Below are 19704 nucleotides of genomic sequence, written 5' to 3'. Positions count from 1 at the left end.
ACTTGTGGCTTACATTATATATCTGATGGACAGTGGTGGTGTAAGAACTCTAGAGCACTAGTCTTTATATTTATAACCAGCTGTTTTCAGACTTAAAGCTATTTAGTTTGTCTTTTTAGGCTTAATAATTCTAATTTACTTATTTTTGCCTTCAAAAATCTGAGTTGAAAGGTTTTTCTTCTGTTTTGATTTTTATTTATTTTTATTAACATATAATGTATTATTAGCCCCAGGGGTACAGGTCTGTGAATCACCAGGTTTACACACTTCGCAGCACTCATCCTACCATATACCTTCCCCAGTGTCCATAACCCCACCACCCTCTCCCTACACCTCCTACCCCCAGCCACACTCAGTATGCTTTGTGAGATTAAGAGTCTCTTATGGTTTATCTCCTTCCCAATACCATTTGTTTAATTTATTCTTTTCCTACCACCCAAATCCCCCATGTTGCATCTCCACTGCCTCATATCAGGGAGATCATATGATAGTTGTCTTTCTCCAACTGACTTATTTTGCTAAGCATAACACCCTCTAGTTCCATCCACATCCTCACAAATGGCAAGGTTTCATTTCTTTTGATGGCTGCATAGTATTCCACTGTGTGTGTGTGTGTGTGTGTGTGTGTGTGTACCACTTCTTCTTTATCGATTCATCTGTTGATGGACATCTAGGTTCTTTCCATAGTTTGGCTGTTGTGGACATTGCTGCTATAAACATTCAGGTGCACGTGCCCCTTCAGATCACTACATTAGTATCTTTAGGGTAAATACCCAGTAGTGCAATTGCTGGGTCATAGGGTAGCTCTATTTTCAACTTTTTGAGGAACCTCCATGCTGTTTTCCAGAGTGGTTGCACCAGCTTGCATTCCCACCAACAATGTAGGTGGGTTCCCCTCACCAGCATGTCATTTCCTGACTTGTTAATTTTAGCCATTCTGACTGGTGTGAGGTGGTATCTCATTGTGGTTTTGATTTGTATTTCCCTGATACCGAGTGATGTGGAGCACTTTTTCATGTGTCTGTTGGCCAACTGGATGTCTTCTTTGCAGAAATGTCCGTTCATGTCCTCTGCCCATTTCTTGGTTGGATTATTTGTTCCTTGGGTGTTGAGTTTGCTAAGCTCTTTATAGATTTTGGATACCAGCCCTTTATCTGATATGTCGTTTGCAAATATCTTCTCCCATTCTGTCAGTTGTCTTCGGTTTTGTTAACTGTATCCTTTGCTGTGCAAAAGCTTTGATCTTGATGAAGTCCCAATAGTTCATTTTTGCCCTTGCTTCCCTTGCCTTTGGCGATGTTCCTAGGAAGATGTTGCTGCAGCTGAGATCGAAGAGGTTGCTGCCTGTATTCTCCTCAAGCATTTTGATGGATTCCTTTCTCACATTGAGGTCCTTCATTCATTTTGAATCTATTTTCGTGTGTGGTGTAAGGAAATGGTCCAGTTTCATTTTTCTGCATGTGGCTGTCCAATTTTCCCAACACCATTTGTTGAAGAGACTGTCCTTATTCCATTGGACATTCTTTCCTGCTTTGTCGAAGATTAGTTGACCATAGAGTTGAGGGCCTATTTCTGGGCTCTCTATTCTGTTCCATTGATCTATGTGTCTGTTTTTGTGCCAGTAACATACTGTCTTGATGATGACAGCTTTGTAATAGAGCTTGAAGTCTGGAATTGTGATGCCACCAACTTTGGCTTTCTCTTTCAATATTCCTCTGGCTATTCTTGGTCTTTTTTGGTTCCATACAAATTTTAGGATAATTTTTCCCATTTCTTTGAAAAAAAATGGATGGGATTTTGATAGGAATTGCATTAAATGTGTAGATTGCTTTAGGTAGCATAGACATTTTCACAATATTAGTTCTTCCAATCCAGGAGCATGGAACTTTTTTCCATTTCTTTGTGTCTTCCTCAATTTCTTTCATGAGTACTTTATAATTTTCTGAGTACAGATTCTTTGCCTCTTTGGTTAGGTTTATTCCTAGGTATCTTATGCTTTTGGGTGCAGTTGTAAATGGGATTGACTCCTTAATTTCTCTTTCTTCTGTCTTGTTGTTGGTGTATAGAAATCCAACTGATTTCTGTGCATTGACTTTATATCCTGACACTTTACTGAATTCCTGTATAAGTTCTAGCAGATTTGGAGTGGAGTCTTTTGGGTTTTCCACATATAGTATCATATCATCTGCAAGGAGTGAGAATTGGACTTCTTCTTTGCTGATTTGGATGCCTTTAATTTCTTTTTGTTGTCTGACTGCTGAGGCTAGGACTTCTAGTACTATGTTGAGTACCAGTGGTGATAATGGACATCCCTGCCCCTGCTGTGTTCCTGACCTTAGATGAAAAGCTCTGTTTTCCTTCATTGAAAATGATATTTGTGGTGGGTTTTTCATAGATGGCTTTGATGATATTGAGGTATGTACACACTATCCCTACACTTTGCAGAGTTTTGATCAGGAAAGGATGCTGTACTTAGTCAAATGCTTTTTCAGCATCTATTCAGAGTATCATACGCTTCTTGTCCTTTCTTTCATTAATGTATTGTATCACATTGAGTGATTTGTGGATGTTGAACCAACCTGGCAGCCCTGGAATAAATCCCACTTGGTCGTGGTGGATAACCCTTTTAATGTACCGTTGGATCCTATTGGCTAGTATTTTGGTGAGAATTTTCACATCTGTGTACATCAAGGATATTGGTCTGTAATTCTCTTTTTTGGTGGGATCCTTGTCTGGTTTTGGGATCATGGTAATGCTGGCCTCATAAAATGAGTTTGGAAGTTTTCCTTCCATTTCTATTTTTTGAAAGAGTTTCAGGAGAATAGGAATTAATTCTTCTTTAAATGTTTGGTAGAATTTTTCTGGGAAGCCATCTGGCCCTGGGCTCTAGTTTGCTGAGAGATTTTTTTTTTCTTTTCAGTGTAACAGAATTCATTGTTTTTGCACCACATCCAGTGCTCCATGCAATACGTGACCTCCTTAATACCCACCACCTGGCTCCACCAACCTCCCACCATCCCACCCCTTCAAGACCCTCAGATTGTTTTTCAGAGTCCATAGTCTCTCATGGTTCACCTCCCCTTCCAATTACCCCAACTCCCTTCTCCTCTCCATCTCCCTATGTCCTCCATGTTATTTGTTATGCTCTACAAATAACTGAAACCATATGATAATTGACTCTCTCTGCTTGACTTATTTCACTCAGCATAATCTCTTCCAGTCCCATCCATGTTGCTACAAAAGTTGGGTATTTATCCTTTCTGATGGAGGCATAATACTCCATAGTGTATATGGACCACATCTTCCTTATCCGTTTGTCCGTTGAAGGGCATCTTGGTTCTTTCCACAGTTTGGCGACCCCTTCAATCTCCTTACTGGTTACGGCTCTGTTCAGGTTTTCTATTTCTTCCTGGTTCGGTTGTGGTAGTTTATATGTCTCTAGGAATGCATCCATTTCTTCCAGATTGTCAAGTTTGCTAGCGTATAGTTGCTCATAATATGTTCTTAGAATTGTTTGTATTTCTTTGGTGTTGGTTGTGATCTCTTCTCTTTCATTCATGATTTTATTTATTTGGGGCCTTTCTCTTTTCTATTTGATAAGTCTGGCCAGGGGTTTATCAATCTTATTAATTCTTTCAAAGAACCAGCTCCTAGTTTCGTTCATTTTTTTCTATTGTTTTTATGATACAAGCGCTCAGGGATGTATGTTTGTTTCTATTTCATTGATTTCTGCTGTGATCTTTATAATTTCTCTTCTCCTGCTGGGTTTAGGCTTTCTTTGTTGTTCTTTCTCCAGCTCAAGTGTAGGGTTAGATTCTGTACTTGAGACCTTTCTTGTTTCTTGAGAAAAGCTTGTACTGCTATCTATTTTCCTCTTGGGACTGCCTTTGCTGTGTCCCACAAATTTTGAACCACTGTGTTTTCATTATCATTTGTTTCTATGAATTTTTTCAACTCTTGTTTAATTTCATGGTTGACCCATTCATTCTTTAGAACGATGGTCCTTAGTCACTATGCATTTTGATTCTTTCCAAATTTCCTCTTGTGATTTAGTTCTAGCTTCAGAGCATTGTGGTCTGAAAATATGCAGGGAATGATCCCAATATTTTGATACCAGTTGAGACCTGATTTATGACCCAGGATGTGATCTATCTTGGAGAATGTTCCATATGTGCTAGAGAAGAATGTGTATTCTGTTGCTTTGGGACGGAATGTTCTGTATATATCTGTGATGTCCATCTGGTCCAGTGTGTCATTTAAGGCCTTTATGTCCTTGTTGATCTTTTGCTTGGATGATCTGTCCATTTCAGTGAGGAGAGCGTTAATGTCCCCTACTGTTATTGTATTATTGTCAACGTGTTTCTTTGGTTTTGTTATTAATTGGTTTATATAGTTGGCTGCTCCCATGTTAGGGGCATAGATATTTAAAATTGTGAGATCATGTTGGACAGACCCTTTGAGTATGATATAGTGTCCTTCCTCATCTCTTATTATAATCTTTGGCTTAAAATCTAATTGATCTGATATAAGCATTGCCACCCCAGCTTTCTTTTGATGTCCATTAGCATAGTAAATGCTTTCCCATCCCCTCACTTTAAATCTGGAGGTGTCTTTGGGTCTAAAATGAGTTTCTTATAGATAGCATATTGATCACAATTTAAGGTAACCCTCAGTTGAGAGCTCACTCCTCAGCTCTGTCTCTATAGCCAGCTTCCCTGCTCTAATACCTGTGAGCTCTGTGACACTCAAACACCCCCAATCCTTCTGTAACCCCACGGGACCTGAGACCACGCTGTCCTTGCATGTGCGTCACCCCAGTTTAGCCTCTGGAGTGATGTCCCTTGGTGGAGCAGACTTTTAAATATCCTGATTTTGTGCTCTGTTGCTCCACCACTCGCCAGGAACTGGCCCCTCCCCCCCCACGGTCTATCTTCCCGTCGCTTTGGATTCACTTCTCTGCCAGTCCTACCTTTCAGAAAGTGGTCAATTTTCTGTTTCTAGAATTGCTGGTCTTCTTCTCTTTGATCTGCTGTTGGATTTGTAGGTATTCGAAACGGTCTGGTAAGCTATCTAGCTGATCTCCTGCTACCTGATTTCGTCTCAGCTTGCTACTTCTCCGCCATCTTGACTCCTCCCCCAAAAGGTTTTTTTAAAGATTTATTTTTTTATTTAAGAGAGAGAGAGAGCGTGATCAGGGGAAGAAGCAGACTCCCCACTGAGCAGGGAGCCCAATGAAGGGTTCAATCTCAAGACCCTGAGATCATGACCTGAGCTGAAACCAAGAGTCATATGCTTAACTGAGTGAGCCAACCAAGTTGGCTAGAAAAAATCAGAAAGCCAATGGGATATTGTAAAACCAGAATTAAGAATCACTGTTTCAGTGTATTGAATTCCAACAAAGGCTTCTGGTGAGAGTGTAACGATCTGAAGAAAACAAGATGCATACATTTCTCTTCTGTCATAGGTTCCTCTCTACTCTTAGGAAACAGTTTAATGAAGGTAGCTGAAGAGAAAAAAACGAATCCAAAACTCAGATTTGAATTATATGCTAGATCTTGAAAATATTCTTTCCATATTGTCTGAGGCTCTATATAAAAATCATTAATAGAGGAATAGCTTCTCTTTCAAATCCCATGGAAATTACTGAAGCTATTTTTTTTGTTCACATTATTGATTGATAAGTTCAAAGATTCTGGATGCATTTCCTGGAAAAAGCAACAAAATAATTTGACATTTTTTCCTTATTGTCCATTCAGAGAAGTGAATGCATGCAATGTTATATTCTTAAGAAATATGCCAATGAACTTTTGAATTGCATTCTATATGATCTCATTTTGGGCATTTGTTGAAACCTGCATGAGAAAAATAAATACAAACTGCACTCTTAGTGCTATTCTGATTAGGATCTCTTTCCTCTCCCTTTTACAGTGAAACGACAGACTTGAAATTGGCATTCCCACTAAAGCTTTTCTGAAACTCTTTTTAAGTCATTGTTCAAAGCCATCCTATCTACCCTCAAGTCCACTATCATTTTTCCTCTAACATAACTCTCTTTATTCTTCATTCCAATTTATTTGTCTCTTTATTGGTCATGTGTTTGTTTTTGTCTTACCTCCTTTTCCTGTTAGATAGACACTTGCTTAAAGTTAGAGACCATGTCTAGATCTAATGCACATATACAGAAAATACTTATGAACAATATTATTATGTAGAACCCATTTGCCCTGAACCTTGCCTGAGTTTGTTTTTGATATACAGAAATGTGTCCTGTTTATGGAGCACTGTGTGATCTAATTGATTGAACATAATATTAGATTGAACAGAGCAATTGGCAGAAAAATAGATTTAGAATTCAGATCCAGTCCATCTACTAACTGTGAGACTTAGATGGATGAAACTGCTGCTTAATATCTTGGGCATCGGAGGTACATGGCCTAACACTCATCCTGATCACTTTACAAGGCTAATAACAGCACAAATACATCAGAAAATATATCAGACATGGATAAAGAAGGTGTGGTATGTATGTATATAGATAGATAAATGATAGATACACAATGGAATATTACTCAGCCATCAAAAAATGAAATTTTGCCATTAGCAATTACATGGATGGAGCTAGTATGTATCATGCTAAGTGAAATAAGTCTGTCAGAGAAAGACAAATACTGTATGATCTCACTCATATGTGGAATTTAAGAAAGAAAACAGATGAACATATGAGGAAGGGGGAACGAATAAAAGAAGAGAGGGAAACAAACCAATAAGAGGCTCTTAACAATAGAGAACAAACTGAGGGTTGATGGAAGGAGGTGGGTGGGGCTGGACTAAATGGGAAATGGGTAAGAGGACACTTGTTTTTATAGCACCAGGCGTTGTATCTAAATGATGAATCACTGAATTCTACTCCAGAAACCAACATTGCACTATATGTTAACTAAGTAAAATTTATATTAAAAAATATATCAGAAAGTGCTTTGTAAATTAAATACCATATAAATATGAGGTTCTTCAGATGTGATTACATTTGCACTTCCAACATTCAGGAGAAAATTCTTTTACTGAAAGCTTCCTTTGTAAGTTTGCAGATGTAGCCACAAAGTACTTTGGCCTTTGTCAGTATAGTAAAAAATTCTAGCCTTTAGACAGATGTAATTTATTGGAGAAAATGATATTAGCTCATGTTTATTTTTTTAAATTAAAATAGAACACTTTATTAAATAGTTCAACCTAATAATACAAATATTATTTTAATATTATACACACAGCAAAATTCCAAAGCACCTAATATATTACTCACTAATTATTGACTGTTATAATCCCTATTATTGCTTTAAAGCAGCTTTATTGAGATAGAATTCACATATCATACACTTCACCCATTAACATGTACAACTCAGTAATTTTTAGGATATTCACAGAGTTGTAACAAAATCAATTTTAGAACATATTCATTACCTCAAAAAAATGTTTAGCTATCATCCCCCAACTCCTCTATTCTCACTCCCAGCCCTAGGCAACCACTAATGCATTTTCTGTTTCAATACATTTGCCTATTCTGGACATTTCATGTTAATGGACTCATACAATGATTTTTTGTGTCTGACTTCTTTCCCTTAGCATAAGAGTTTCAAGGTTCATCCATTTTGTAGCATATATCAATATTCCGTTCCTTTTTTGTGGCAAAATATATGACATAAAATTTACCATTTAACAATTTTTAAGGATACAATTTGGTGCTATGAAATTCATTGACAATGTTTTGCAACTGTCACTACTTTTCATTTCTAAAACTTTTATCCTCCCAAAGAGAAACTCTCTGTTCCATATCCCTTTCCCCACTCCCACCAGCTACTGGTAGCCACTCTACTAATTTCTGTCTCTATAACTTTGCCTCTTCTAGGTTCCTCATATAAATAGAATCATACAACATTGGTCTTTTTGTGTCTGGCTTATTTTAATTAGCATTATGTTGTAACATTCATACATATTGAAGTATATATAAGTACTTCATTCTTTTTATGGATGAATAATATTGTAGGGATATACCATATATTATGCATTCATTAGTTTATGGATGTTTGAGTTGTTCCCACTTTGGGCTGTTATGAATAATACTGTGAACATCCACAGTATACATTTTAATGAAAATATTTTTTCATCTCTCTTAGGTATAGACCCAAGTGTGAAATTCAGGATCAAACAATTATTCTGTGTTCTCTCTTTTGAGGAATTTCCAGACTGTTTTCCAAAGCAGCTGCACAATGTTACAGTCCCACTAGTAGTATATGAGGGTTTCAATTTCTCCATATCCTCAACAACACTTGTTATTATCTGTCTTTTTTATTATAGCCATCTAGTCAGTATGAAATAGTCTCTCATTGTGGTTTTGCTTTATGTTTCCCTGATGATTAGTAATGTTAAGCATCTTTTTATGGGCTCATAGGCTCTTTGTATACAGTCTTTGGAGAAACATCTACTCAGATCTTTTGCCCATTTTTGAAGTGGGTTATTTTTCATTTTATTCTTGAGTTCTTTTTTAATCATGTATTTATTTGATAGAGAGAGAGCATGAGAAGGAGGGACAAAGGAAGAGGGAGAGAAAATCTCAAGCATACTCCACACTGAGTGTGGAGCCCAATGCAGGGTGTAATCTCATGACCTAAGATCACCACCTGAGCTGAAACCAAGAGTCGACAACCAACTGCATCATCCAGGTGCCCCATCTTTTTATTATTGAATTCTCTATATATTCTGGATTGAATTCTTGTAAGATACATGATTTGTAAATATTCCCTCCCATTCTGTAGGTAGTCTATTTACTTTCTCGTTGTTATCATTTACAGCACATAAGTTTTTAATTTTGATGAAATCCACTGTATCTGTTTTTTCTTTTGTCACTTGTGTTCATCATTTTTGGGGGGGACCTCTTCTCCATTTATTCCCACTTATTTACACTGGTGTGCACTCCTTGATATTGATAATGTATTCTGTGTTTTATTTTTAAAATTTATTTATTTATTTTCAGCACAACAGTATTCATTTTTTTTGCACCACACCCAGTGCTCCATGCAATCCATGCCCTCTATAATACCCATCACCTGGTACCCCAACCTCCCACCCCCCCCCACCACTTCAAACCTCTCAGATTGTTTTTCAGAGTCCATAGTCTCTCATGATTCACCTCCCCCTTCCAATTTCCCTCAACTCCCTTCTCCTCTCTAACTCCCCATGTCCTCCATGCTATTTGTTATGCTCCACAAATAAGTGAAACCATATGATAATTGACTCTCTCTGCTTGACTTATTTCACTCAGCATAATCTCTTCCAGTCCCATCCATGTTGCTACAAAAGTTGGGTATTTGTCCTTTCTGATGGAGGCATAATACTCCATAGTGTATATGGACCACATTTTCCTTATCCATTCGTCTGTTGAAGGGCATCTTGGTTCTTTCCATCATTATTTTTATTGCTTCTGTTATAACTTAATAAAGAAAAATCCAAGGTATATTTTTTACTCTCCATGGGATTTGATGTTCACAACTCAAGCAGCTCTGATTTTACCATGATTTCAGGTCTCCATAGTTTGTTTGACAATGGTGGTCTACAGACAACCCTACAGAACTGAGTGGTCTAAACTGGGACACAGGAAGTCACTACTTCCTCTCCCTCACCTTTTTGTAAGGACCACTTCTTTCTATGATTCAGTTGGCAGAAATTGAGTAAGATTATAATCATATTGATATATCTGTGCTTTAATATCTAACCAGTATACTTGGTCTCTTTATTAAATTGATTGAATTTTGCCTACAAAGACCTACTATAGTAAGTATGCTATAACACTTAACTATGATGTTAACTGTTAGACTCTAATAACACATGTTTTCTTCTGAATAACTTAGTCATAGAGTATGGTAGCAAAAGAATTTGTATGAGCTCATTACAACATAAGATCAAATTTCTGCCAAAACAAAACTTTTACACATTTAAATCAAAAACCTTCAATGACCTCTAGGGTTTCTTCCAACTGTGAAATTATGTTCATTTTAGGCCGACTTAAAGTTGTTTCATAAAACTATTTAACATATCTAATTCATTTATTATGGACAAAATAAACCAATTGCTGTGATATAGACCTCAGACTCAGTTCTAAAAATAACTTTCATCTATTGTATTCCTACTATGATCTGGACATTGTGCTAGGCATTCTAATCCTCACATTACTCTTACACATGAAATGGAGGGTATTCTCATTTTACATACAAACAGAATATCAACCTCAGAAATCCTAAGTAATTTGAGCAGAGGGCACAAGTGGTCAGAAAAGATAAGAACAAAAATGAAGTCTTCTTGTGTTAGTTTGCCCCTCTTGGCAGATGTTCATTTTGCCTTTTGATGCTTCCAAACCTAATCTTAACCTTAAAGTATAATGTTGACCTGTTCTTACCTGAGTATTGGGTACCCTTTTTAAAAAAGCTTTTTGGCTGGAAACTTCTTCTAGCCATAAGCATTCCACTAGGGTTGCAGGGCATGAACTTACTTTAGTGTTTCTGGGTGGAAGAAGCTAAAAGTGAATTTTTAAGTTTTTATTTAAATTCCATTTAGTTAACTGACAGTGTAATATTAGTTTTCAGGTGTACAATATAGTGATTTGACACTTCCATAATTCATAAAAGTGAGGTTTTTTTTAAATGAAAATTTAGAATCTTAGTAAAGCCACAAGACATACACCCATTCCCAAACTACTGTCTTGGTGATGTTCATCTCTCTTTACCATTAATGAGATGATGGGATAAAACCTTGGACATTATACTAGTGGTATACAGTATCATTAATACCCCATTACAACTCAAAATTTAGGTTCAATTTCCCCATTCATACACATAAAAGCAATCTTTTACTATAGAAACAAACTTGTACTATAAAATATAAGAGAACTGAGCAAGAGATATTTCAGTTGCATTGCAAAATTTTTTAAATTGTTGTTTTTTCCTTTGAGCATCGTGGGCTTCTATTCTAAAGACTGGGGGTAGTAACTATAAACATAAGGATAAAATGAGCATTTCAGTATTTTCCTGTTACAAATGAATGATAGGTTCTTTGTCCCATAAGCTGTAACATGCATAAGTACAGGGATTGAATTTAAGGCATGGGAGAAACAGGAAACAAGTTGTTACATGGTCAAATGGGAGAAATATTGGATGAATATAGATATAATTGTCAGAGGCTAGTCGTGTTCCTCAGAAGCTTTTTCAAAGTTGTTGAACACCAAATTTAGGCCCTTACTTTATGTGTAAAGAATTCAGTGAATTCTCATAACCATCCTGTAAAATCAATATGATTGTTCTCATTTTACAGATGAGCAAACTGTGGCTTGGAAAAATTAATTAGCCCAAAGCCACACAACTAGTTAGTAGCATATTCAGTAATTAATCCACGGTCTTTTTTACTCCAAAGTTCTTTCAAATATGCTGCTCCAAGTGACTTAGCACAGTCAGACACTTGGTTTTTTCCTTGTAATATTTAATTCTATAATCAGTCTGGTACCAGTAATGCAGCAACATCTAAAGCATACTGGTTTGAGGGGGAGGGGAGAGTTTAAGGACCAGAAAATGGCATATAAGACAGGGTTTTTAAAGTGAAGACATTGGCCTTTTATACAACATTGAATTTGAGTTATATAGTTTACACCAAGAATCCCAACAAGTAAAAGTCACTACTACTTTGAGTTGAGAACGTGTGTATGGGAAAAATGTTCTGCTGTTGCTTTTGAGACTTAAAGCTGCTGCTATGACAACACCCCTGCTGCTATGACAACTTCCACCAGTCTTACTTTTACTTAACAGTAACTGTGAATGTCAAATCTTGTTTTATGTACATGGAGCCAAAGTTTCCCTGCCACTTATATATTTCCCCCAAGAAACAAAAAGCTTTATAAACCCACAAAAGAGAACTTGGACTACACCAAGAGTAATTGGTTTAACATTCCACAAAATTTCCCTTAAAATTAGGAAAGGTATTTTGCACTGCCTTTCATAAACCTAGTAAATCTCCATCTCTTTAAGTTTTCCTAGACACCCTTTCAGTATAGTTTATTCCTTAAATCACTACTATTGTCAGAAATCCACTTAGATGTCAAAAAAAATCCATTATTGAGGATATTGTATGCTCTGCTGATTTTTTTTTCTTAAAAACAAAATAGAGGGCACCTGGGTGGCTCAGTGGGTTAAGCCACTGCCTTCAGCTCAGGTCATGATTTCAGGGTCCTGGGATGGAGTCCCGCATCAGGCTCTCTGCTCAGCAGGGAGCCTGCTTCCTCCTTTCTCTCTCTCTGCCTGGCTCTCTGCCTACTTGTATCTCTCTGTGTCAAATAAATAAATAAAATCTTTTAAAAAAAGATGAAGAAACCTCATTCCTTCTAGGTTTTTCCTCTTACACTAACATCCCTTGGGCATTAGACACACAAACAAGACTGAAAAGTGGAAACAACAGGCAGAGGGCCTCAGAACTTGAGGAACAATACAGTGGTACACTCCCTGGGTTTCCTTTTTGTCTCCCATATATCCCAGACAGGTCACTACAGAAGCCTCCAGTCCACAACTGCCAACAGGCACAGACAAAAACATCTCTAAGAAAAGCCTGATCCCCATATCTAAAGGAAAAGAGGAAATGGTTGCCTAACAACAGAAAACCTTTTTGACAATACCTGCTCTACTATAGCCAAATACCAACAGGAAAATCATACCCTCCCCACTGCCCCCTTATTTCAGTGGAGCCTATAGGAAGGAATATTTCACTCCACTCCTTCCCACAAAAAAGCAGGCAGCATGCTCCTATCCCACTGTTGGGTGGTGTTGGCAGAATTGGACAGACAGTCTTTCTAATCCCCTATTTGGCAGAACTAGGTGGTGCTCCTATTCTCCTTCCAGAGTATTGTCATCCCAGTCAAGTGGCAAGCTAAGCTGCCTCATTCACAGCCAGAATCAAAAAGAATTAACAACTAGGTGCAATCCAGGGCTAGTCACCACTGGACTCCATCACCATCTCTGTATTAATGGGGCCCAGTGGAAAGGCTGAGCTTCCACCCCTTTCACATTAAAGAGACTGAATAAAGGGATGCATATCAAGGCTAGTAAACACTCTGCTTCCCCCCCCCACCCCCGTTGTCAGGGACACCCAGTGGGAAGCTGCAACTGTACACCCATCTGGCAGCAATGAGACTGAAAGAGGCAGTGTAAACCATGGTTAGTCAGCACTCTTATGCCTCACTGCATCCCCATTTCAGGGGGGCCCAGTGGAAAGCAGAGTCTTTATCCCCAGTCAGCATCAATGAGTCTTACATTAATGAGGTGGTAAAGGTAGAGCTAGTTGGTACTTTTCTTTCCCTTCCACTGGTGTCAGCAGGTCCCATGAGAGAACTGAGCTTATACTTCCATTCAAAGATAACAAAAGCCAGGGAAAAAAAAGGTAACAAAACCCAGAAGCCCTGTGGATCAGTGGCCCACTTTCACTGGAATAGTGCCAGCAGAGACAGAGAGGTAGTTGACTGAACTTCCATTCCACCCATTTGCAACAAGGAAGTATGAGTCAGTGCCCCACTTTTACCAAGGTCATGTCAGTAAGATGCAGCAGGAACATGCACACATACTTAACTCACATTATACATCAACACCACCTCCTTAAAAAGAAAATTAAATATAATCTTGTCTAATAATACAGTATCCCAAAACCTCCCTTTTTTAAAAAGAAATAACTCATAAATGAGAACAGACACCAAAACTCAGATGAAACAGATTTTATCTGACAAGGATTACAAAGCACCCATAATAAAAATGATCCAACAAGCAATTACAATTTTTTTGAAAAAAAAAACATACAAAATCTCAGCAAAGAAATAGAAATTATTTTTTAAAAAGAAATCAAAAATAGAGAATCAAAAAAATAAATGAAACAAATTCAGTGAATGGGCTCAATAGTAGAGTGGAGATAATAGATGATAGAATCAGTGGGCTTGAGGTCAGAGCAGTAGAATTTACTCAGTCTGAACAACAAAGAGAAACTAAACTGGGAAAAAAATGAACAAAGACTCAGGGAATCTGTGGGATAATAACAAAAGTTTTGCATTCGTATTATTAGTGTCCAAAAGGAGAAAAGAGATAAAGAAGTATTGAAAGAGGACTTGAAGAAATGGCTGATTTTAAAAGGATAGAAATTCTGATGTGCTAAAACATGGATGAATCATAAGGACATTATACTAAGTGAAATAAGCCAGTCACAAAAAGACAAATACTGCATGACTCCACTCATATGAGGTACTCAGATTAGTCAAATTCAGAGAGAATTGGATGATAACTGACAGGCACTAGGGGTAGAGGGGAATGAAGGCTGTTTCATGGGCATAGAGTTTTAGTTTTGCAAGATTAAAAGAGTTTTGGAGATTGAGTGTACAACAGTGTGGAGGTAATTAGCCCTACTGAACTATACACTTAAAATGGTTAACATGGTAAATTTTATGTTATGTGTATTTTATCACAATTAAATTTTTAAAGAAATTCTTAAAAAGTAATGATGGCTAAAAACCTGATATTGGCAAAATACATATTCAAGAAGATAAGTGAAATACAAGTATAATAAACCCAAATAAATCCATGCTAAGACACATAATAATTAAACTTCTGAAAACTAAAGATATTTTTTAAATTTTGAGAGCATCCCGGAAAAAAATGATGCTTATAAGGGAACACAAGTTAGATTGTCAACAGATTTTTTATTTAAAAGCATAGAGGCCAGAAGGAAATGGTACAATATTTTTCAAATGCTGAAAAATGGCCAACCACAGGTCTGTATCAAGAAAAATACCTTCAGGAATTAAGAGAAAATAAAGGAATTTTTAGATGAAGAAGAATATTTGTTGCTAGCAAACCTGCACTTAAAGATTGGCTAAAAGAAGTTCTATTAACAGAAATGTTAACAGAATAAGGCTCAGAACTTCAGAAAAGAAAGAAGTACACCTTTATGATGAAAAGAGGAGTAAACATAATAGACTATGCTAGTTCTTGTGAATTTCAAAAATCATTTCTGAGGGTTGAAGCAAAAATTATAATACCATAAGATGTGGCCAAATGTATGTACAGGAAATACTTAAGGCAATTAAGATATATTTATATTGAAAAAGAATGGAGAGTACTCAACATCATTAGCCATTAAGGAAACATAATTCAGAACCATAGTGAGATACAACTTCATACCCACTAGGGTGGCTATAATCAAAAAGACAATATAACAAGAGTTGGCAAGGACATGAAGAAACTGGAACTATCATAAACTGTTGGTGGGAATGTAAAATGATGCAACCCTTTTGGAAAAAAACAGTCTGGCAGTTCCCCAAAATGCTAAACATACAGTTACCATATGATCCAACACCCATTCCCAAGTATAACCAAATAACTGAAACAGATATTCAAATATTTGTACATCAGTGTTCATAGCAGCATTATTTATAATAGCCAGAAAATGGAAAGAGCCCAAATATCCATCAACTGAGAGATGGATAAGTAAAATGTGGTATATTGATACAATGGAACATTGATGCATGGTACAACATGGATGAATCTTGAAAACATTACAGTAAGCGAAAGAAGCCAGTAATATGTTCTGTGATTCCATTTATATGAAATGCCCAGAAGAGGCAAATCAATGCAGACATAAAATAAATTAGAGGTTCCTTGGGGCTGGAGGAAGTTGGACAGAAATGAGGGTGACTGCTAAGGGTTATAGGGTTTCTTTTGGGGGTGACAAAAATGTTCTAAAGTTAATTGTGGTGAGGTTTGCACATCTCTGAAAAACCATTAAATTGTACATGTTTAAAGGATGAATTGTGTATGTCAATTGCATCTCCTTAGAGCTATTATCAAAAAAATTAAATTCAGAAAAAAGTAAAATAAGACAAAAACAGAGAGGGAGACAAACCATAAGAGACTCTTGAGCATAGAAAACAAACTGAGGGTTGCTGGAGGGGAGGGGGTGTAAGGATGGAGTAACCAGGTGATGAACATTAAAGAAGGCATGTGATATAATGAGCACTGGGTGTTATAGAAGACTGATGAATCACAGACCTTTACCTCTGAAACCAATAATACATTATATATTAGTTAATTGAATTTAAATTTAAAAATATTTTTAAAAAATTAAAATGCAGAGTAAAAATGGATCTAATTAGGAATAAGATTTCTGTGCTTCATTTGAAGTACTAAGCCATCAATACCAGTAGACTGTCATAAGCTATGTATGTATCATAATTCCTAGAGCAACCACAAAAACTATATTGAGTAGAAACCTCAAAAGTATTATAAATAAAAATTCAATCCTTAAAAGACATTCAAGTGACCCACAAGAAGGCAGTAAAGAGAAATCAGGAATTATACAGAGAAAACAAACAGAAAACAAAATACAAAATGGCAGATGTAAGTGCTAACAGATCGATAACTACATTAAATATAAATGATCTAAATATGCCAATTAAAAGAGATTAGCAGAAGAGATTATAAAATATTCTCCAACTATATGTTGTCTACAATAAAATCATTCTGAATACAACCAAATAGGTAGACTGAAAGTAAAAATGAAAAAAAGGTGTATCATGCAAAAATTAATGAGTAAAAGCAGGGATGATTATATGAATAAAGTGTAATATGATAAAGTGTGATTCCAAGCAAAAGGATTAACAGAAGTACTATATACCTATAGTAATCCCCTGTTTTGTTCCTTATACTGGTGATTTGTGTCTATTCTACTTTTTTTTTTTATTTAAGACCTTTATTAATGGGTGTTTGCCGTTTGTTGCCTTTTTTCAAAAAATCAAGTTGTAAACTTTTATTACAAATTAAAAATGATGTTCTTAAAAATCTCAACTTGACCAGATATGAAACAATTTAAAAACCTTTAAAGGTGTATTGAGAAAAACCAGGCTTTTTTTTTTTCTTAAAAAACACGTTTGTCAATGAACTCCTCAAAGTCAACACACACGAAACAGGCAAACATGTCAAAAAATGGGAAGAAGATATGAACAGACACTTCTCCCATCAAGACATACAAATGGCTATCAGACACATGAAAAAATGTTCATCATTATTAGCCCTCAGGGAGATTCAAATTAAAACCACATTGAGATATCACCTTACACCAGTTAGAATGGCCAAAATTAACAAAACAGGAAACAACGTGTTGGAGAGGATGTGGAGAAAGGGGAACCCTCTTCCACTGTTGGTGGGAATGCAAGTTGGTGCAGCCTCTTTGGAGAACAGTGTGGAGATTCCTCAAGAAATTAAAAATAGAACTTTCCTATGACCCTGCCATTGCACTCCTGGGTATTTACCCCAAAGATACAGATGTCATGAAAAGAAGGGCCATCTGTACCCCAATGTTTATAGCAGCAATGACCATGGTCGCCAAACTGTGGAAAGAACCAAGATGCCCTTCAACAGACGAATGGATAAGGAAGATGTGGTCCATATACACTATGGAGTATTATGCCTCCATCAGAAAGGATGAATACCCAACTTTTGTAGCAACATGGAGGGGACTGGAAGAGATTATGCTGAGTGAAATCAGTCAAGCAGAGAGAGTCAATTATCATATGGTTTCACTTATTTGTGGAGCATAACAAATATCATGGAGGACAAGGGGTGTTAGAGAGGAGAAGGGAGTTGGGGTAAATTGGAAGGGGAGGTGAACCATGAGAGACTATGGACTCTGAAAAACAATCTGAGGGGTTTGAAGTGGGGGGGGTGTGAGAGGTTGGGGTACCAGGTGGTGGGTAGTATAGAATGCACAGATTGCGTGGAGCACTGGGTGTGGTGAAAAAATAATGAATACTGTTTTCTGAAAATAAATAAATTGAAAAAATTTAAAAAAAAATAAGTCAAGCAGAGAGAGTCAATTATATGGTTTCATTTATTTGTGGAGCATAACAAATAGCATGGAGGACATGGGGAGTTAGAGAGGAGAAGGGAGTTGTGGGAAATTAGAAGGGGAGGTCAACCATGAGAGACTACGGACTCTGAAAAACAATCTGAGGATTTTGAAGGGGGGGGGGGATTGGGGTACCAGGTGGTGGGTATTATAGAGGGCACGGATTGCATGGAACACTGGATGTGGTGCAAAAATAATGAATACTGTTATGCTGAAAATAAATAAAAATAAAAAATTAAAAAAAAAACACGTTTGTCATTACCAAAAAGAGACGTCTTTAGGTAAAAATAATAAAAACCCCATGCTGCATAGATAATGCAGATAGTTCTATTTATCTGGTCAATGGGCAAAAATCAAGTACTTAAGGTCTTCAGCTCCAATCTTTTGTTCATTTCTTTTTTTTTTTTCATTTTTTATTTATTTATTGGACAGATAGATCACAAGTAGGCAGAGAGGCAGGCAGAGAGAGAGGGGAAAGCAGGATCCCGCTGAGCAGAGAGCTGGATGTGGGGCTCCATCCCAGGACCCTGAGATCATGACCTGAGCCAAAGGCAGAGGCTTTAACCCACTGAGCCACCCAGGTGCCCCTGTTCATTTCTTATTGCTGGAATTTCATCTTCATTTCTTCGTGTTGCATGACTAAACCGGATGATGGTAGAGATGGTAAGCCGGCATTTACTCAGCCCCGCCCTGCTCAGCCTCCGGAGCGGACGAATTCTCAGCTGGTGGATCAGCTGCTTTTGTCTCTTTGCCATCTTGTGGTTTAGGGTTTTCTGGGCATCTACGTCGGTAATTGAAGTTGCGGCGGTACCGACGTTGAGGTGTCTGCTGACCCTGGGTCTCATCTCCTTGATTTTCCTTATCTTCCTCGTTGCCGCCCTCTCTAGGTTGTCTTTGGCAGGAGGACCCCTGCGGAATCGTGGTCTATCACCCCGATACATATTCTGTCTCACTGGTCTACCTTGTTCTCCTGCACCCTGGTTGTCAGCACCTACCATCACTTCTGCCTGCACTGGAGGGTTGGAATGCTCTGGTCGACGCCCATAGGGTCTCCTCATGTAGTAAGGTGGGAACCGTCGCCTGCGGTAGGGTCGGCGCTGTTGGGCCTGGCCTTCAGGAGCACTTTCCGATCCCTCGTTCTTTTCCCCACTCTCACTATTCTGGTAATTTTGCTGGTAATTGCGTGGAGGACCCCTGCGACGTGGATAGCATTTATAATGGTTACAGTCTGCTGCATATTTACTGCCTTGCACTGGAACTCCACCAGGGCCTGTCACATTTGCTGCCTCCGCACCCTTTTCTCCTTCAACAACATCAAACTCCACAGTCTCTCCATCTCCTACACTGCGAAGGTACTTCTTGGGGTTATTCTTCTTTATGGCAGTCTGGTGTACAAATACATCTTCCTTGGTGTCTCCCTGTTGATGAAACCATATCCGTTTCTTACATTGAACCATTTTACTGTTCCCAAAACCTTCTTGTCCCCGCCGGCAGGCGCCGCCGATGTGAGGCCGCCCGGGCCGCCGCTCCCTGCGCTGCTGCGGGTGGTGCCGGGCTTGGTGTCCGCAGCGCTGAGGGCGGGGGCGGCGGGGGGCGCGGCGGGCGGGTGCTGGGTCTCAGCCTCGCTGCTCATGTTTGCGGTGATGGTGACTGGGGCCGGCTGCAGCAGCTACGGCTCCTCCCGGGGTGTGATGGTAACTAGGCCGTCGGAGGCGGTGGGGCTGCTCAGGGCTC

At 38.0% G+C, this 19704-nt stretch overlaps 1 protein-coding gene and 1 pseudogene across 7 annotated transcripts in view; one reads left to right on the top strand and one right to left on the bottom strand.

Moving 5' to 3' along the window:
* EDA (ectodysplasin A) overlaps positions 1-19704 on the top strand; it is a 509608-nt gene that overhangs the window by 412831 nt on the left and 77073 nt on the right. The window lies entirely within an intron of this gene.
* LOC309855647 (Y-box-binding protein 1 pseudogene) lies at positions 18562-19680 on the bottom strand (annotated as a pseudogene). Its single transcript has one exon. The product of its transcript is annotated as a Y-box-binding protein 1 pseudogene (transcript).

This window comes from Mustela nivalis (assembly GCF_964662115.1).
Source record: "Mustela nivalis genome assembly, chromosome: X".
Classification (NCBI taxonomy): Eukaryota; Metazoa; Chordata; class Mammalia; order Carnivora; family Mustelidae; genus Mustela; species Mustela nivalis.
This window is presented reverse-complemented; position numbering and strand designations above follow the sequence as displayed.